This window comes from Phyllobates terribilis, unplaced genomic scaffold (assembly GCF_046119375.1).
Source record: "Phyllobates terribilis strain yellow unplaced genomic scaffold, ASM4611937v1 Scaffold_13__5_contigs__length_258822181, whole genome shotgun sequence".
NCBI classification, from domain to species: domain Eukaryota; kingdom Metazoa; phylum Chordata; class Amphibia; order Anura; family Dendrobatidae; genus Phyllobates; species Phyllobates terribilis.
Window position 1 is genome coordinate 4,548,640 of NW_027362773.1, and position 21,539 is coordinate 4,570,178.

Consider the following 21,539-nt stretch of genomic DNA (forward strand, 5'->3'; position numbering starts at 1 on the left):
GAGGACCTGAAATCCCCTGCCCGCCGGATTCTGCTGCTGGGCAGAAATTAGTCCCCACAGCCTCGGACTCCGGGTCCGGTAAAAAGTCTTCTTAGTCAGGGCGGGCTCTGCAGCTGCCAGCCCCTGACTCCTTGTAACTGCTATTTCTTCCTATGCTGTCTCTACTTCTTCTCTTCTTCTACTCACTCACCCTGCCTCAGCCCCAGGTTTATATAGGGGAAGTTCTTCCCCTCCCAAGACTGGGCAGGAGGTGTGGCATGCACAGGATCCCTGACTAAAGGACCTCCCACCTGCTCTCAGACATAACATTACGTTACTGTGGCAACCAGACCCCTGGGGTGTCACATTTGGACATTACACCTTTCGTTCTGCCCGTCACAAAAGATTTACAACAGGATTTGTCCGCGTTCTGTTTGGCCTGCAGCAGCAGGTCTTTTCCAGGGGCACCACGAGGAGGAACGGACTCACCCCCATACACTGCTTAGTCATCTTCTGCTTATAATTTAGATATTATCTTTTGCTCTGATTTTTAGTCTTATGCTTAATGTGCTTTTTGTTCTGCAGCTTCTTGTATTTCTGCTTCTTGGTTTTCTGTCTCTTGTTCTTCTGTATCTTGGTGGTTGTCTTCTCTTCTTTGTCCTCTTGGTCAACTTCTTCAGGGTCATCTTCTTGGTCTTCTTCGGGGTGGTCTTCGGGGTCCTCGTCTTCGGGGTCCTCGTCTTCGGGGTCCTCGTCTTCTTCGGGGTCCTCGTCGTCTTCGGGGTCCTCGTCGTCTTCGGGGTCCTCGTCGTCTTCGGGGTCCTCGTCGTCTTCGGGGTCCTCGTCGTCTTCGGGGTCCTCGTCGTCTTCGGGTTGGTCTTCAGGGTCCTCGTCTTCAGCGTCCTCGTCAGGGAGATCCAGAGTGATTACCAAGAACCATTTCAAAAAGCTTGAACTTGGAAATGTAGCAGAAGGTACAAGAAGGCTGAGGAACTACCGAGGACCAGCTGACGGTACTGGAACTCGGTTACTAAGCAGGAGGTACCTGTGCCAGAAAGCACTACCAAGAACCAGCAGACGTTGGTGGAACTTGGATACCGAGAAGGAGGCACCTAATCCAAAGGCACTGCCGAGAACCAGCTGACGGTACTGGAACCTGGATGGTTAGTAGAAGGTACAAGAGCAAATGGAACAACCGAGGACCAGCTGACGGTACTGGAACCCGGATGGGTAGCAGAAGGTACAAGAGCCAATGGAACTACCGAGGACCAGCTGATGGTACTGGAACTCGGTTACTAAGCAGGAGGTACCTGTGCCAGAAAGCACTACCAAGCACTAGCAGACGTTGTGGAATTTGGATACCGAGAAGGAGGCACCTAATCTAAAGGCACTGCCGAGAACCAGCTGACTGTACTGGAACCCGGATGGGTAGCAGAAGGTACCCATGTAAAAAAAGTTTCAAGGCCGCGAGCCGGCCGCAGTTACCAAAACCCACAGTCCTACAGGGGGTGCTTGTCCTATTGGCACTATGGAACCCGCCTTCATTGCCAGATCCCGCAGCCCACATAGGAGTCACCTAAACTGCAGGCACCATAGAGTCGGCTAACCCGACCGCAACACGACAGGACAACGCATTGGAGGCAAAGTGACGTTGACACTACCCGGAAACAGCTGGCGGTGCTGGAACCCAGGGTAAATATTAAAAACAGAGTGGAGCCAGAGGCGTAATTGGAGCAACTTTAAAATCTGTAGTAGTGTGAATGTGGACAGAGCAGGAGAATTTGCCGGACACACAGCTGGGGATCAGTTGACGTTACTGAACCCCAATAACACGGCAGCAAGTGTTGACTGTGCAGACGGCACTTCCGAGCGCCAACTGGCGGTGTTGGAGCTCAGGGATTACAGTTCAGGTGGTAGAAACATGAACACAACAGGAGACCTGGATACTGTTGCCAACCAATTATTTATTCTGGAAGAGGACTGGCAAATTCATGAGAGATCCAGGCCTTGTTCATTTTGAGAATAGTTAGCCGGTCAACGTTATTGGAGGATAGTCGCATGCGACGGTCTGTTAGTACACCACCTGCGGCACTAAAGACGCGTTCCGATAATACACTAGCAGCAGGGCAAGCTAGCACCTCCAATGCATACTGACTAAGCTCTTGCTATGTATCCAGCTTACAGACCCAAAACTTGAAGGGAGAAGAGCCGTCTGGGAGTACACCAAGAGGGCGAGACATGTAGTCTGTCACCATCTGACGGAAACGTTGCCTCCTGCTGACTGGAGCCGTCTGTGATGGTGCAGACATTTGTGGCGGCGGGGGCACAAAACTTTGCCACATTTGGGCCATACTGGTCTTGCCTTGTGCTGAGGCGCTGCTTCTGCTCCCTCTTTGTGCAGAGCTTCCTCCACTGCCTCGACGCACTGAGCTGCTTTGTAAAGCACTAGCAGCACTGCTCTCGGTTGGAATGGAGAACATGATGGAATGCACCAGTGCGTCTTGGTACTCCCGCATTTTACGCTCCCGGTTCAACGGTGTTATGAAGCTTTGTAAGTTGTCCCGGTAGCGAGGATCTAGGCGGGTGGACACCCAATAATCAGCCGTGTTGAGAATGTGGGCGATGCGGCGGTCGTTTCTCAGGCACTGCAGCATGAAATCAACCATGTGCTGCAGACTGCCAACTGGCCAAGAAACGCTGTCCCCTGCTTGAGGCGTGATCTCTGCCTGCTCTGCATCACCCCACCCTCGCTCTAGATACTGACTACTAGAGCATTGTGTACCTCCCTCCTCTGGACAGATGTCTTCCTCATCCTCCTCACAAAGTGTCCCCTGCCTAGGCCTTTGTGAGGAACCACGTTGCGCAGACTGTAGAGAAGCAGATGGCATTTGTGACTCCTCATCCTCCACCTCTTCCAAAACCTCGTCCCTTAGTGCTTGCAGTGTTTTTTCAAGCAGGCAGATAAGGGGGATAGTCATGCTGACTAGTGCATCATCTGCACTCGCCATCCGCGTGGAATAATCGAAGGCACGCATAACGTGGCAAATGTCCTTCATAGAGGCCCACTCAGTGGTGGTGAAGTGTGAACGGCGCGCACTGCGACTTGTTTGCGCCTGCTGCAGCTGGTACTCCATTACTGCTGCCTGCTGCTCACACAACCTCTCCAACATATGTAACATTGAATTCCACCTGGTGGGTAGGTCACATATGATGCGATGTTCCGGAAGACGTAATCGGCGCTGCAGAGCTGCAATGCGTGATCTTGCGTTGCTGGAACGCCGCAAGTGAGCGCACTCTATGCGGACCTTGTGAAGCAGTGCATCAAGATCCGGATAGTCCCTCAAAAAACTCTGCACGACCAAGTTGAGCACATGTGCCAGACATGGGATGTGAGTGAGGTTGCCTAGGCCCAGAGCTGCCACCAGATTTCGGCCATTGTCACACACTATCATGGCTGGCTGGAGATTCGCAGGCACAAACCACACGTCGATCTGCTGCTTGATGGCATTCCAGAGCTCCTGCGCTGTGTGGCTTTGATTCCCCAAATAAATTAATTTTAATACAGCCTGTTGACGTTTGGCCACGGCTGTGCTCATATCGGTCATCATAACAGGTAACCGTTCACGGGTCGATGTGGAGGTAGACCGTGACGGCTCCTGCAGCGCTGATTCAGAGGAACTGGAGTATGAGGAGGAGTCAATGTGTACAGACTGGATTCCCACGTTCCGATTACACAGCTTGCATTTGACAAAGCAAATGTCATCTGCAACTGTGTCAAAAAAGGACCAGGCATTGCAAGTTTTGGGAGTGCCCGCTTTGAATTTTGGAAGAGCCATGCTCCTAATGGGTGCCGAAGTGGAGGCTACAGGCAACCAAGTCTGCCCCCTCCCTCTCCCTCCTTTTTGTTCTGTTCGGGGAATCTCTTCCTCAGAGCTGCTCCCACCACCTTCCTGTCCCTCACGCCATGATGGGTCAAGGACCTCATCATCTACACCACCCTCTTCAAACAACTGCTTCTCCTGGGTAGTCTCGACAGCACAGTACGCACCAGAAAGTGGCACCTGAGTCTCATCATCAGATGCGAACTGAGGTGTGCTGCTGACCATAGGCACTGGCCCACCCGCCTCTTCAGATTCAGAGAGACAAAACGGTTGCGCATCACTGCATACTACCTCTTCATCAAATTCTCGAATTCTGCTTGGCTGCCCCCCTCTTTCCAAGCCAAGAGATTCAGAGAACAGAAGTAGAGATGGCTCCTGTCCAGGGCTCTCTGACTGCCTGGGCAATTTGGCAGGTGGTGAAGAGACAGATGGGTGGTCTTCAGTGCTCAGGACCTGAGAGGATCTGGAACTAATTGAAGTCGATGCGTTAGCTGCCATCCATCCGACAACGGCTTCAATTTGGTCCTCCCGCAGCAGTGGGGTACGGCTAGCTCCTACAAAGCTGCGCATAAAGGACTGTTCCCTGGTAAAACTGGGGGATGCTGAGTCACTGGTGCCTGCAGCAGGCACAGAATCCCCACGTCCTCTCCCTGCAGGCACAGAATCCTCATGTCCTCTCCCTGCAGAAACACCATGACCACATGCCTTACTCCCTGCCTTCTTCATCTTGGTAGACTGATAAAGATAGGCAGAAAAGTACTAAGGGCTTAGTGTGCTTATTCCTGAACAGCTGCTAACAGGTATAAGAAACACTAATTTTATAAAGTGTGGACTAGACTTTAATATGAGCTAATGTGGCCTACACAACTGTAAAGTGGAGTGTTTGGTGAACTTTATTTAGTTTTTTTTTGTCACAAAAGGACACTGAATGTGCCTAAAGATGTAATACCGATAGTATCACAAACTTTTTGTAGCTATTACAATGTAGGAAGGTAACCTACAATGCAATAGATGAGGCTACAAAAAATAGGCTAATACTAATCTGGCTGTGGCTGCAGGGCCCAATGCTGCAGAAAGGCTCCTCTAACTACTCCTATATAGTGTGTTTGGAACCAATTTAGCTGAATACGGATGGAACCACCACACTAATAGGAGATATCAGGAAAAATTATGAATTGGCAAAAAAGGACAATGTATGCGGCAGTGACGCACGCTGAGTGCACTACAACCAGATGTGGCTGAAGCACACTCTACAGGGTAAGCTGCACTCACACACACAGACCTTGCAGACAGCGGTGAACAGCACAGAGAACTGTGCACTAGCGCTGCAAGGCACAGCGATTTATAAAGTAGCTTGGGTAAAGCAGAATAGACCAAATAGGTAGCCAAAACTGTCCCTCAGATCAACAGCGTCCTATCATTAACTGAATTCACAGCAGAGTGAGCTCAAAATGGCGGCGGCGGCTTTTATAGTGCATCATGACATCATTTCAGCAGCCAATCACAGCCATGCCATTAGTTAACATGCCTACATGCCTAACAGGATGTGCCCACACTTCTTAGGATCCTCATTGGCTGAATAAAATGAAACTGGCTCATTGCATTATGGGAACTTCCGATTCCGGTATACGATATTGCAAAAGCATCGGAATTAAGTATTGGAATTCCGATACCGCAAATATCGGCCGATACCCGATATTTCAGTATCGGAATGCTCAACACTAGTCATGAGGTTATTCTTCTTCAGATACTCTAGTATAGCATCTCTTAGGAAACCCTCCAGGATTTTACCCACAGTAGAGTTTAAGCTTACTGGCCTATAATTTCCAAGTTCAGTTTTTGTCCCCTTTTTTTAATACTGGCACCACATTTGCTATACGCCAGTCCTGTGGTACAGACCCTGTTATTATGGAATCTTTAAAGATTAAAAATCATTGTCTATCTATGACGTTACTAAATTCCTGCAGTACTCCCGGGTGTATCCCAACCGGGCCCTGGGATTTGTCAACTTTAGTGATTTTTAGACGCCGCCGTACTTCCTGTTGGGTTAAGCAAGTGACATTTAATGGAGAATTTTTGTCATCACTAATCCTGTTTTCTGTCATGCGATTTTCTTTTGTAAAAACTGTTGAAAAAAAATCATTTAGCATACTTTTTTCTTCATCCACCATTTCACCCAGACTATTTTTAAGGGGGCCAACACTATCATTTTTTTTAGTTTTTTATTATTTATGTAGTTAAATAATATTTTGGGATTATTTTTACTTTCTCTAGCAATAAGTCTCTCTGTCTCGATCTTTGTTGCCTTGATTTGGTTTTTACAGAATTTATTTAATTTTCTGTTTTTATTTAATGCCTCATCACTACCTACTTGCTTTAGTTCTCTAAATGCTTTCTTTTTGTCACTTATTGCGCCCCTTACAGCTCTATTTAACCATAGTGGTTTCCTCCTATTTCTAGCATGTTTATTTCCATAGGGTATATATTGTGCACAGGTCCTATTCAGGATGCTAATAAATGTCTCCCATTTGCTTTGTGTAGTTTTATGTCTCAGGATATCGTCCCAGTTTATTGCACTAAGATCATCTCTCAAGCGTTGCAAATTTTCCTTCCTGAAGTTTAGTGTCCTTGTAACCCCTCTACTACACATCTTATTAAAGGATACATGAAAACGTATTATTTTGTGATCACTATTACCCAAGTGACCCCCAACTCGTATATTTGATATGCTTTCTGGCCTGTTGGTTAACATTAGGTCTAGCAGTGCCCCCCTTCTTGTTGGGTCCTGAACCAGTTGTGAAAGGTAATTGTCTCTCATAGTTGTCAAAAACCTATTACCTTTGCTTGAACTACATGTTTCTGTTCCCCAATGTATTTCAGGGTAGTTGAAGTCCCCCATAATAATGACTTCTCCTTGAGTCGCTGCTTCATCTACTTGCTTTACGAGGATATTCTCCGCTGCTTCCATTATTTTGGGAGACTTATAACAAACCCCTATCAGTAATTTATTATTTTTTTCCCACTCCCCTTATCTCCACCCACAGGGACTCTACATTTTCATTAGATTCACATATAGTCTCATGCAAGATGGATTTTAAGGATGATTTTACATATAAACACCCCCCCCACCTCGCTTGTTTGTACGGTCATTTCTGAACAGACTATAGCCCTGTAAATTAACTGCCCAGTCATGGCTCTCATCCAGCCATGTCTCTGGTATCCCCACCATGTCATAATTATTTTCCAACAAAATTAATTCTAATTTCTCCATTTTGTTGGTGAGGCTTCTGGCATTAGTGTACATGCATTTTATGTATCTCTCTGTACCTCTATTCCTTCTTACTTTATTGACTGTTCTAACCCCACCCCCAATTTCTTTATTTGCCCAGGTCACTATCTGAAATATCTTCCCCACCTATAAAATGAATACCCCCCCCCAATCCCTAGTTTAAACACTCCTCCAACCTTCTAGCCATTTTCTCCCCCAGCACAGCTGCACCCTCCCCATTGAGGTGCAGCCCGTGCCTAGCGTAGAACCTGTATCCAATTGAGAAGTCGGCCCAGTTCTCCAGGAACCCAAACCCCTCCTTCCTACACCAATTCCTGAGCCACTTATCTCCCTAATCTCCCTTTGCCTCTCTGGCGTGGTACAGTTAGTATTTCAGAGAATACCACTTTGGAGGTCCTTGCTTTAAGCTTGCAGCCTAATTCACTGAAATCATCTTTAAGGACCTTCCACCTACCTATAACGTTGTCATTTGTGCCAATGTGCACCATGACCGCTGGGTCCTCACCAGCCTCTTCGAGTAATCTGTCAACCCGATCAGCAATATGCCGGACTCGAGCGCCAGGTAGGCAGCACTGTTCGATAATCCCTGTCTTTGTGACTGATTGCCTTATCTGTTCCCCTAATAATTGAGTTCCCCACTACCAACACCTGCCTGGCCTGCCTTGCTCTCCTATTTCCCCCCTTACTGGAGCTGACACTCCTCCGGCTTTCAGAGTATATGCCTTGCTGCAGAAGTGCTACCCCTGTACCGACAACCCCCTCATCTGATAACTTTGCAAACTTATTGCGGTGTGCCAGATCAGGACTAGCCTCCCTGGCACTCTTCCCTCTATGCCCCCTTCTGTCACCCAGCTAGCTACCTCACTGTCCTGCAGCTCCATACTACCACACTCACCCACATCTACCCCAATGAGCAGCTGTTCAGTAAGCAGCAGACTCCTTTCCATATTGTCTGTGGATCCGTGTTGCCAGCTGCTCATTTAGATTCAGTACCTGGGCTTCCAAACGCACAACGTGCACACATCTCGCACAGCAGTATGCACCCACGACCGGCTGTTCAAGTATTGCATACATGAGGCAAGATGTACACTGGATAGCATTGTCAGTAATGGAGCTCATTTCCTAATGGGGATTGCACTAGACAGAATTAAGTAAAAAGAAATGTAAAGAATTAATAAAATACAGACAGAAGTTCAGTCCAAATTCCTCCCTTCCAAATTCCGTGAATCCAAGTCACTGGAAAACAAGTCACACTCTTACTTCCATTTGCACTTATGCTCCAGTCACACTTAGCTCTTTCACACTCGCTAAGGAAGATTTAACCCCTTTACAACCCAAGGTGGTTTGCACGTTAATGACCAGGCCAACTTTTACAATTCTGACTAGTGTCACTTTATGAGGTAATTACTCTAACGCTTCAATGGATCCCTCTGCTTCTTAGATTTTTTTCGAGACATATTGTACTTTATGATTATGGTAAAATTTCTTCGATATCACTTGCGTTTATTTGTGAAAAAAAAATCGAAATTTGGCGAGAATTTTGCCATTTTCAGAATTTGAATTTTTATGCCCTTAAATCAGAGAGATATGTCACACAAAAAAAGTTAATAAATAACATTTCCCACATGTCTAATTTACAAAAGCACAATTTTGGAACCAAATTTTTTTTTTTTGTTAGGGAGCTATAAGGGTTAAAAGTTGACCAGCGATTTCTCATTTTTCCAACAATTTACAAAACCATTTTTTTTTAGGGACCACATCACATTTGAAGTCACTTTGAGGGTTCTTTATGAAAGAAAAAACCCAAAAGTGACTCCATTCTAAAAATTGCACTCCTCAAGGTGCTCAAAACCACATTCAAGAACCTTATTAACCCTTCAGGTGCGTCACAGGAATTTTTGTACTGTGGAAGAAAAAAATGAGCATTTAACTTTTTTCACAAAAATGTTACTTTAGACCCAATTTATTTATTTTTTTTTCGCAGGGGTAACAGGAAAAAACACTGTTTGGGCGCACGGCAGGGTTCGGAAGGGAAGGAGCACCATTTGACTTTTTGAATGTAAAATTTGCTTGAATAATTAGCAGATGTGCCTAAACAGTGGAAACTCCCCACAAGTGACACCATTTTGGAAACTAGACCCCTCTGGGAACTTATCTAGATGTGTGGTGAGCACCTTGAACCCCCCAAGTGTTTCACAGAAGTTTATAACTTGGAGCCGTAAAAATAAAAATTTAAACTTTTTCCACAAAAATTATGTTTTAGCCCCAATTTTTTTTATTTTCACAAGTGTAAGAGGAGAAAATGGACCCCAAAAACTTTTTCAATTTCTCCTGAGTACGCCAATACCCCATATGTGGGGAAAATACACTATTTGGGCGCACGGCAGAGTTCAGAAGGGAAAGAGCATTGTGTGACTTTTTGAACCCAAAATTGGCTGGAATCGAGAGTGGACGCCGTGTTGTGTTTGGAGAGCCCCTGATGTGCCTAAATAGTGGAAACCCCCTACAAGTGACTTTTTGGAGACTACACTCCTCAAGCATTTTATCAAGGGGTATGTGAACATTTTTTTTTTCAATTTCTGACGCTTTTTTTACTTTTATTCTTTGTTCCACTATGGGACTTTCACTTTTTTTTATTCTGATTGCCTGTATAGCACAGGAATGCAGCACCATCCCTGTGCTAAACAGCAGAGCTGTGAAGTCCGTCGCAGTCGGTGCTCATTTTGGTGGAGTCTGTATAAAATGGACCGACTCAGACTCCTAAAATATACACTGTGTGCAGAATTATTAGGCAAGTTGTATTTCAGAGGATTATTTTTATTATTGATCAACAACTATGTTCTCAATCAACCGAAAAGACTCACAAATATCCAAGCTTAATATTTTTGGAAGTTGGAGTGTTTTTTTTTTTTTTAGATTTGACTATTTTAGGAGGATATCTGTTGGTGCAGGTAACTATTACTGTGCAGAATTATTAGGCAACTTAATAAAAAACAAATATAATCCCATCTCACTTGTTTATTTTCACCAGGTAAACCAATATCAGTGCACAAAATTTAGAAATAAACATTTATGACATGCAAAAACATAAAACAAAAAAATTAGTGATCAATATAGCCACCTTTCTTTATGATGACGCTCAACAGCCTTCCGGTTATAGATTCTGTCAGTTGCTTGATCTGTTTTCGATCAACATTGCGTGCAGCAGTCACCACAGCCTCCCAGACACTGTTCCCAGAGGTGTACTGTTTTCCCTCCCTGTAGATCTCATATTTTATGATGGACCACAGGTTCTATATGGGGTTCAGATCAGGTGAACAAGGGGTCCATGTCATTATTTTTTCTTCTTTTAGACCTTTACTGGCCAGTCACAAAGTGGAGTAGTTGGATGCATGTGACGGAGCATTGTCCTGCCTGAAAATCATGCTTTTCTTGAACGATACTGACTTCTTCCTGTACCACTGCTTGAAGAAGTTGTCTTCCAGAAACTGGCAGTAGGTCTGGGAGTTGAGCTTCACTCCATCCTCAACCCGAAAAGGTCCCACAAGTTCATCTTTGATACCAGCCCATACCAGTACCCCACCTCCACCTTGCTGGCGTCTGAGTCGGAGTTGAGCTCTCTGCCCTTTACTGATCCAGACTCTGGCCCATCCATCTGGCCCATCAAGAGTCACTCTCATTTCATCAGTCCATAAAACCTTTGAAAAATCAGTCTTAAGATATTTCTTGACCCATTCTTGACGTTTTATCTTATGTTTCTTGTTCATAGGTGGTGGTTTTTCAGCCTTCCTTACCTTGGCCATGTCCCTGAGTATCGCACACCTTGTGCTTTTTGATACTCCAGTAACGTTGCAGCTCTGAAATATGGCAAAAGTGGTGGCAAATGGAATCTTGGCAGCTTCACGCTTGATTTTCCTCAATTCATGGGCAGTTATTTTGCGCCTTTTTTGGCCAACACGCTTCTTGCGACCCTGTTGGCTATTTGTCATGAAACGCTTGATTGTTCGGTGAACACGCTTCAAAGGTTTGGAAATTTCATGACTGCTGCATCCCTCTGCAAGACATCTCACAATTTTGGACTTTTCAGAGCCCGTCAAATCTCTCTTCTGACCCATTTTGCCAAAGGAAATGAAGTTGCCTAATAATTAAGCACACCTTAAATAGGGTGTTGATGTCATTAGACAACACCCCTCCTCATTACAGAGATGCACATCACCAGATTTACTTAATTGGTAGTTGGCTCTCAAGCCTATGCAGCTTGGAGTAGGACAACATGTATAAAAAGTATCAAAGTGATCAAAATACTCATTTGCCTAATAATTCTGCACACGGTGTATAATAAATTGGGTGCAGTAGATCAATGCAGTTTGTGGGGAGACTCTGAAAAGACGCTTCGTGTTTCTTAAAATGGATGCCTGCACACGTCACAGAGTGAACTATTTTGCCATCAATGTTCGATATGTTTGTGACCACAAAGAAATTGTTACCAAGACACTAGCAGTAAAAGATACTAAAGCTCATCACACCAGCCAGTTTCTCCAGGCCTTAGTGGAAAAAGTTCTGCAAGATTACGAACTCAAAAAAAGAACAGGTTCTTGCTATTGTAACGGACAATGCTTCAAACATAAGTACAATTAAACTGATGAATGAGAGTAATGAACAACAGCTAGAAGAAAATTTAGGATTCAGTATGTTTGAGATGGAAGGCCACAGTGCTGTTCATGTAACTGAGGAACAAACAGATATTACAACAGAAGAACAGCAAAATTATACTTTAGAAATAGATCTTGTTGAAGCTGCTTCAAAACACTTTCCTATTCATCACATGCACTGTGTTGTGCACAGGTTGCAGCTGGCAATAAGAGATAGTCTGCAAGAGGGACATGCTGGAAATCTGATTGGAAAAGTGAGGAAATTGGTTATTGCCGCCAGAACCCCTGAAATTGATTCCATCTTGAAGAGACGTGCTGGGAAAGGGGCAATTCTCGATCAAGCCACTCGGTGGGGCAGCACGTATTTAACGGTTGAGCGATTGCTTGAAGTAAAACCGTTTCTTAGGCTGTGTTCCCACGATGCGTTTTTTAACTATTTCCGCAGCAGCAATAACACTCCAGAAACGCTTAAAAAAACGCATGGTAGAAGGCCTGCCATGTTCCCCAATGATATTCCGCATGTGCTGTGCACATGCAGCTGAAATTTCCGCTGCGGATTATCATTGCGGAAAAAAACGCAGCACTACCAATTATTTTGCGGCAGTGCTGCTTTTTCGCCGCCATTGACTTGCATTAGAAAGCATGGATTACGCATCACTGTATATGTAGATGCGCATTCCATGCGTTCTAATGTGCGGATAGTACCCAGGTCTAGAGTAGAGGAGACTCTCCTCCGGACATGGGTACCATAGAAAACTGTAAAAAAAAAACAAAAAAAACAAAAAAAAAACAATAAAATAAAAAAGAAATATATACTTACCTTCTGGCGGCCCCCGATGCGCTCCTCCTCTCATGCCGGCAGTTCGGATGTACTGAAGGACCTGCGCTGACGTCATAGTCATGTGACGGGTCACGCGACGCTGACGTCGGCAGGTCCTTCCGTGTAATGCGATCTGCCGGCAGCCGGGACGGTGAAGCAAGACTGCGGGGGCCATCGGAAGGTAAGTATATTTTTTTATTTTTTATTTTTTGACATTCTCTCGGGTCACACTATATAAGTCCATGCTGTTTGCATGGATTTATATAGTGTGAGCAAGTTGTCAAGCACTTTTGTAAGTGATGCTAAAAAAGCTTGGAAAGCGCTCGACAACCCGCATGCGGAAATGCATGTGAAGAGCGCTTCACATCCGCATGTCCCTGGCAGGAAAAACGCATGTACAATCCTCTTGTGTTTTTTCTGCCAGGGGAGATGCAGAAACGCTCAGGAAAAATCCTGAGCATTTCTGCATCGTGGGCACATAGCCTTATAGATATGGCGAACCCCCAGGTAACCTTAAATGAAGGTCAATGGACACAAGTGGCTGAATTGGAGGAATTGGTTAATCACCCATTTACCGTGACTAAAAAAATTACAAGCTGAGGATTTAACTCCTGGCATTTTCATAAGGGAGTGGAAGAGCTTGCTTTTTTGCCTGTCCCAAAGAGGAGGTTTAATCGCAGATGGCATTTCTGCTTCAATGAAACAGAGAGAGACACAGCTATTGGAAAATAAAAATTTTCTGGCAGCTGTTTATGTGGACCCAAGTCATCGTATACTGCTTGATGATAAACAGCTTACTAAAGGAATAGAAGCTCTGACTGAGGTAGTAGTTAGGATGAGTGGCCTACAGGTGGACTGCCAGGCGCAAAAGGACTTGGGTCCTGACATTGCTACTGCTGCCATATCTTCATCCTCATCAGATGAGGAGTTTGACTTTGACAAGTATTTGGATGACATGGGGCAGGCGAAGCGTTGCCGCAAGGAAAAATATTTCACTCCGTCTCCTATAGCAAGCACATTGACCATATTTCAGCAAAATGTTTCACTTGCTCTCAAAGAAATAGAAAAATTCAAACATTCATCAAAACTGTCTGTGCACGAGGCCATTCCTTTATACCCGGAAATTGTTAGAGATGTTGCCCATGTGGTTACTTCTTTGTCTCCAACCCAAGTTAGTGTAGAGAGGTTGTTCTCTAGCCTTAAAATTGTTAGGTCAGATTTGAGGTCCTCTATGAAGGAGGATCTGATGGAGACGAAACTATTTCTTAGAACAAATTCATAGACTGCACAAATGTTATTTAGTATGTTTTTGTTAAACTGCTTTTTGCCACTTACATAGTTTATTACATAGTGTGTATATATATATATATTCGATATTACATAGTGTATTAAATATTTATTAGTTTTTTGTGTTCTAAGGTTGTATTCCAATAAATATATATAATCTATCTAAATATCTTGATAATTGTATCATAAAAATTATTAAATGTCTGATGTTCACGTTGTACTACAATAAATTTTTCACTTAAATATAAGCAATATATGTGGGACTAGGAGTCGGTGTAAGGGAAATTGAGGAGTTGGAGTCGCAGGTTTGGCTTACTGACTCCACAGCCCTGCTAAACAGGCTGTCAGTGCTGCGGATGCAGAAGATATTTTGGTCATGCAATGCTCATAATCAAAATATTTTCCTGTGGCAACATCCGGGAAGTCGCTGCAGACAGCGCTGGAGGCTGGCAGGAGAGGTGAGTATCCTGATCACCTCCCCTTGCCACCGCAATGCAGCGATTGACTTTAACCCCCGCAATGCTGCGATCTATGTGCCGGGAGCGGTGCGGGACCACTCCCAGCATATAGCACCGGGTGTCAGCTGTGACAAACAGCTGACACCCGGCGGCGATCGTGCCCGCACAGCCTGTGTGCGGGTGCAATTGCAAAGACGTATTCATATGTATCTTAAAGCCCAGGGCGCAGATGCATATTTATGTCTTGGGCTTTAAAGGGGTTAAAGAGTGTTTGTTTGTTTTTTTCTCCTTTAGCAGCAATCCAACCTACAGCTCAATGCACTTTCAAAGGACCAATTGCAATTGCACTTGACCCGAAAAATAGTCGTCTAATCACTTATACTGCTCGAGGAACTGTGTAAAAAATAAAACCAATTCTTCACCTGCTGATGATTTGTATATTCTGCCTCCCAAAGATCGCAGTAAGGCTCGGCTCACATTTATCCTGCGCTCCTGTGCACTTCTGAAAAAAACACCGCTGAACAGAGTCCAAACTAAGTCCAGAGTAACGCTGCTGCTTCATTATAATGAATACATGCCTCGGGGGATTCATCTGAATTACGTCACACGTCGGGGTTTCCATCTAAATCGCCGAAAGTGATCAGCGTAGTGCACAGGATAAATAAGAAACCAAGCGTTATGTAAAATGTTCCCAACCAAAGCTTCAACTCAATCCCTAAAAAACAAGTCCCCACGCAGATCTGTCATCTGTCGATGGAAATATAGGGGGCTTCCACGTTACTGGTAGCACAAAGGCTTTGGGAAAGCGAAATGGCTTCTCGCCCTCCAAAAGAAATTCAACAAATTCTGCTTCCTCAAATCCAAATGCCATCCTCTCTTCTGAGCCCCAGTGTGTTTCTAAACCGCATTTAGCGTTCACATGACAGTGCTATTATTTTCAAAATGGGCTCATTTGTGGTTTTTTTTTTTTCTGCTCTTCTGGCACTTTGGGTTTCTGTATATGGCTTTTGCAAACTATTGTAGGAAAATCTGCCACCAGGAGGCATGTCGCATTCTGTCCCTACTGAGTCTAGCGGTGTGGCTAAGCAGTACTGCACAGCCACATTTGGGGTACTAAGACATTCAGAAAAAATGTTGTGATTTTTACCCATTTACCCAAATTTGTGCCATTTTTACCCATTTTCCCATGTGAAAATGTAAAATCTGGGCCTAAAACAACATTTTTGTGGTAAAAATTTGATTATTTTTTCTTCACTGCCCAATGGTATAAAATTCTGTGACCCACCTGTGGTGTCAATATGATCACTGAACTCCTAGATGAATTCATTGAGAGGTGTAGTTTGTAAAATTTAAGTCACTTATGGGAGATTTCTGCTGTTCTGGAATCTCATGGGCTCTGCCAATGTGACATGGCACCCTCAAACCATTGCAGCAAAATCTGAACTCCAATATGGCGCTTCTTCCCTTTTAAGCTTTGCACTGTGCCTCAAAAAGTAGTTTTCCCTCACACATGGGGTATTGGCACATTCAAGAGAAATTGCACAACAAATTTTGAGGTCCAGTTGCTCATGTTACCCTTGTGAAAATAAAAAAATTGAGGCTAAAAAATGTTTTCTTTTTAATTTTCTTTGCTGTGTTCTAAACTACTTTAACGCACCTGGGGGTTCAAGGTGCTCACCACACATCTAGATAAGTTCCTTGAGGGATCTAATTTCCAAAATGCAGTGACTTATGGGGGATTTCCACTATTTAGGCCCATCAATGGCTCTCCAAACACTACATGGCACCCGCTCTCAATTCCTGCCAATTTTGCGTTCAAAAAGTCATATTATGTTCCTTCCTTTCTGAGTCCTGCTGTGTGGCCAAACAGTGGTTTACCCCCACTTGTGAGGTATCGCCGTATTCAGGAGAAATTGCACAACAAATATTGGGTTCCATTTTGTCCTTATACCATTGTGAAAATTAAAAAAAATTGGGTATATAGAAATTTTTTTTTGTAAAAAAAATAAATAAAAGTCAAATGTTATTTTTTTCTTTCCACATTGCTTCAGTTCCTGTGAAGCACCTGAAAGGTTAATAAACTTCTTGAATGTGATTTTGAGCAACTTGAGGGGTGCAGTTTTTAGAATGGTGTCATCACTTTTGGGTATTTTCTGTCATAAAGACCCCCTCAAAATCACTTCAAATGTGATGTGGTCCCTAAAAAAAAAAAAAAAAAAAAAAAAAAATATTATAAATTTTGTTTTAAACATTGTGATGATGTAAGGTAGACATGTGGGAAATGTTATTATTTATTATAACGCCATTTATTCCATGGCACTTTACATTTCAAAGGGGTATAAATAGCAAAAACAATTACAGTAATCATTAACAATACAAGTCAGCGACTGGTTCAGGAGGAGATAGGACCCTGCCCGCGAGGGCTCACAGTCTACAAGGAATGGGTGAGGAAACAGTAGGTGAGGGGTAGAGCTGGTAGTGCAGCAGTATGCTGGAGAGAGGATTACTGCAGGTTGTATGCTTGTCGGATGAGAAAGGTCTTCAGGTTCCTTTTAAAGGTTTCCACGGTAGGCAAGAGTCTGTGTTGGGCTAGAGAGTTCTAGAGTAGGGTGGGATGCACAGGAAAAATCTTGTATGTGATTGTGGGAAGAGGAGATAAGAGGGGAGTAGAGAAGGAAATCTTGGGAGGATCAGAGGTTGCGTGCAGGTAAGTACCGGGAGACTAGGTCACAGATATATGGAGGAGACAGGTTGTGGGTGGCTTTGTATGCCAAGGTTAGGGTATTGAACTCAAGTCTCTGGGCAAAGGGATTGACAGAGAGGGGAGGCCGGGTAATAGCAGGGGGTCAGGTGGATTAGTCTAGCAGCAGAGTTTAGGATAGATTTGAGGGGTGCAAGAGTGTTGGAAGGGAGGCCACAAAGCAGGAGGTTGCAGTTGTCGTGGCGGAAGATGATGAGGGCGTTGCACTAGTGTTTTTGCAGAATCGTGGTTGAGGAATGTGTGGATCCGGGAGATATTTTTGAGTTTGAGATGGCAGGAAGTGGAAAGGGCTTGGATGTGTGGTTTGAAGCTGAGATTAGAGTCCAGGGTTACCCCGAGGCAGCGAGCTTGTGTGACTGGATAGAGTGGGCAGCCATTGACTATGATGGATAGGTCAGTTGGGGGAGTTGAGTGAGATGGGGGAAAGATGATGAATTCAGTTTTATCCATGTTAAGTTTTAGAAATCTATCAGAGAAGAAGGATGAAATAGAGGACAGACTTTGTGGGATTCTGGTTCGTAAGGAGGAAATATCAGGTCCAGAGAGGTAGATCTGTGTGTCATCAGCATAGAGATGATACTGAAAGCCGTGAGACTCTGAGCTGTCCAAGGCTGAAGGTGTATATGGAGAATAACAGGGTCCAATAACTGAACCTTGGGGGACACCGACTGATAGGGGGCAAGATGAGGAGGTGGTGTGTGAGTGGGAGACGTTGAATGTCCGGTCTGCTAGGTATGAGGAGATCCAAGATAGGGCCAGGTCTGTGATGCCAAGAAAGGAGTCTGTAGTAAGAAGAAATGGTCCACTGTGTCAAAGGCTGATGACCGGTTCGGGAGGAGGAGGACAGAGTAGTGTCGCTTAGATTTGACAGTTAGTAGGTCGTTGGTGTCTTTAGTCAGGGCAGTTTCAGTGGAGTGATGTGGTCAGAAGTCAGATTGTAAGCCGTCAAACAGAGCAGGAGGAGAGGTGGGAGGACAGTTCAGAATGGACATGTTGTTCCAGTAGTTTTGAGGCATAGGGGAGAAGTGATATGGGTCAATAGCTAGTCAGAGAAGATGGTTCAAGGGATGGCTTTTTGAGGAAGGGTGTGATCGAGCCATGTTTGAAGCATGAGGGGAAGACACCAGTTAGTGACAGGTTGAAAAGGTGGGTTAGGGTTGGGATGAGGATTGTGGTAAGGTTAGGGATGAGGTGGGACGGGATTGGGTCAAGTAACAGGTTGTGAGGTGTGATTTGGAGAGTAAAGAGGAAAGTTGATCTAATGGAGATCTGGTTTTGGAGGAGGAGGGTTGAGTAGATATGAGGAGGGGCTGAGGGGACTTTAGGCAAAAGCTTTGTCTGATGGTTTCAATCTTCTGCTTGAAGAATAAGGCAAAGTCTTCGGCGGAGAGGGAGGAGGTGCTGGGGACGGAGGAGAGAATTGAAGGTGTTGAATAGCTGTTAAGGGTTGTGAGTGGGAGGATATGACAGGTGAGAAGTAGGTTTGTTTTGGAGCATTAAGTGTGGACTTGAATGAAGGGAGGGACTGTTTGAATGCGATTTAAGTGCTTGTTGGAGTGGGACCTTTTCCACCTCTGCTCGTCAACCCTGGGGGCCCTTCGCAGTTCTTTAGTCACGTTGGTGTGCCAGGGTTGCCTATTAAGTGTGCGAGCTGCGTTATGTGTGGGAGGGGCGACCAAATTGAGAGCTGCAGCTGTTGGGCTGTTAAATAAAGCTGCAGCAGCATTTGCATCGTGTAATGAACTTATGCCTGTGAGAGTGAGTGTAGGCAGGGCTGTGGAGTCGGTAAGCCAAACCTCCAACTCCTCAATTTCCATGACACCAACTCTGACTCCCTCATACATGGCTCATGTTTAACCCCTTAAGCCCCGCGGGTGGTTTGCACGTTAATGACCGGGCCAATTTTTACAATTCTGACCACTGTCACTTTATGAGGTAATTACTCTGGAACGCTTCAACGGATCCCCCTGATTATGAGATTGTTTTTTCGTGACATATTGTACTTCATGATTGTGGAAAAATTTCTTCGCTATCACTTGCGTTTATTTGTGAAAAAAACGGAAATTTGGCGAAAATTTTGAAAATTTTGCAATTTTCAAAATTTGAATTTTTAAGCCCTGAAATCAGAGCGATATGTCACACAAAAGAGTTAATAAATAACATTTCCCACATGTCTACTTTACATCAGCACAATTTTGGAACCAAAATTTTTTTTTGTTAGGGAGCTATAAGGGTTAAAAGTTGACCAGCGATTTCTCATTTTTCCAACAAAATTTACAAAACCATTTTTTTAGGGACCACATCACATTTGAAGTCACTTTGAGAGGTCTTTATGACAGAAAATACCCAAAAGTGACACCATTCTAAAAACTGCACCCCTCAAGGTGCTCAAAACCACATTCAAGAACTTTATTAACCCTTCAGGTGCTACACAGGAATTTTTTGAATGTGGAAGAAAAAAATGAACATTTAACTTTTTTCACAAAAATGTTACTTTAGACCCAATTCTTTTTATTTTCACAGGGGTAACAAGAAAAAATGGACCGCAAAATTTGTTGTGCAATTTCCCCTGGGCACGCAGATACCCAATATTTGGGGAAAAAACACTGTTTGGGCGCACTGTAGGGCTCGGAAGGGAAGGAGCGCCATTTGACTTTTTGATTGTAAAATTTGCTTGAATAATTAGCGGACACCATGTTGCGTTTAGAGAGCCCCTGTGTGCCCAAACATTGGAGCTCCCCCACAAGTGACCCCATTTTGGAAACTAGACCCCCCAAGGCACCTATCTAGATGCATAGTGAGCACTTGCAACCCCCAAGTGCTTCACAAATTGATTCGTAAAAATGAAAAAGTGAAAAAAAACAACACTTTTTCATTGTTACGAATCAATTTGTGAAGCACCTAGGGGTTCCAAGTGCTCACTATGCATCTAGATAGGTGCCTTGGGGGGTCTAGTTTCCAAAATGGGGTCACTTGTGGGGGAGCTCCAATGTTTGGGCACACAGGGACTCTCTAAATGCAACATGGTGTCCGCTAACAAATTGAATGGAAAATCGGCTCAAATTGTTAGCGGACACCACATTGCGTTTGGAGAGCCCCTCTGTGCCCAAACTTTGGAGCTCCCCCACAAGTGACCCCATTTTGGAAACTAGACCCCCCAAGGCACCTTTCTAGATGCATAGTGAGCACTTGGAACCCCCAGGTGCTTCACAAATTGATTCGTAATAATGAAAAAGTGAAAAAAAAAACACTTTTTCATTTTTACGAATCAATTTGTGAAGCACCTAGGGGTTCCAAGTGCTCACTATGCATCTAGATAGGTGCCTTGGGGGGTCTAGTTTCCAAAATGGGGTCACTTGTGGGGGAGTTCCAATGTTTGGGCACACAGGGGCTCTCTAAATGCAACATGGTATCCGCTAACAAATTGTATGGAAAATCGGCTCAAATTGTTAGCGGACACCACATTGCGTTTGGAGAGCCCCTCTGTGCCCAAACTTTGGAGCTCCCCCACAAGTGACCCCATTTTGGAAACTAGACCCGCCAAGGCACCTTTCTAGATGCATAGTGAGCACTTGGAACCCCCAGGTGCTTCACAAATTGATTCGTAACAATGAAAAAGTGAAAAAAAAAACACTTTTTTCATTTTTACGAATCAATTTGTGAAGCACCTAGGGGTTCCAAGTGCTCACTATGCATCTAGATAGGTGCCTTGGGGGGTCTAGTTTCCAAAATGGGGTCACTTGTGGGGGAGCTCCAATGTTTGGGCACAGAGGGGCTCTCCAAACGCAATGTGGTGTCCGCTAACAATTTGAGCCGATTTTCCATTCAATTTGTTAGCTGATACCATGTTGCATTTAGAGAGTCCCTGCGTGCCCAAACATTGGAGCTCCCCCACAAGTGACCCCATTTTGGAAACTAGACCCCCCAAGGCACCTATCTAGATTCATAGTGAGCACTTGGAACCCCAGGTGCTTCACAAATTGATTCATAAAAATGAAAAAGTGTTTTTTTTTTTCACTTTTTCATTTTTACGAATCAATTTGTGAAGCACCTGGGGATTCCAAGTGCTCACTATGCATCTAGATAGGTGCCTTGGGGGTCTAGTTTCCAAAATGGGGTCACTTGTGGGGGAGCTCCAATGTTTGGGCACACAGGGGCTCTCCAAAAGCAACATGGCGTCCGCTAACAATTTGAGCCGATTTTCCATTCAATTTGTTAGCGGACACCATGTCGCGTTTGGAGAGCCCGTGATGTGCCTAAACAGTGGAGCTCCCCCACAAGTGTCCCCATTTTGGAAACTATACCCCTCAAGGATTTTATTAAGGTGTATAGTGAACATTTTGAACCCAGAGGTACGGCACAGAATTTGTTTACATTAGGTCATCATATTGAATAAGTTGTCATTATTCTTG

At 44.4% G+C, this 21,539-nt stretch overlaps 1 protein-coding gene across 2 annotated transcripts in view; it reads left to right on the top strand.

Annotated features, from left to right (window-relative positions):
* Positions 1–21,539, top strand: part of EDC4 (enhancer of mRNA decapping 4) — a 555,140-nt gene that overhangs the window by 15,645 nt on the left and 517,956 nt on the right. The window lies entirely within an intron of this gene.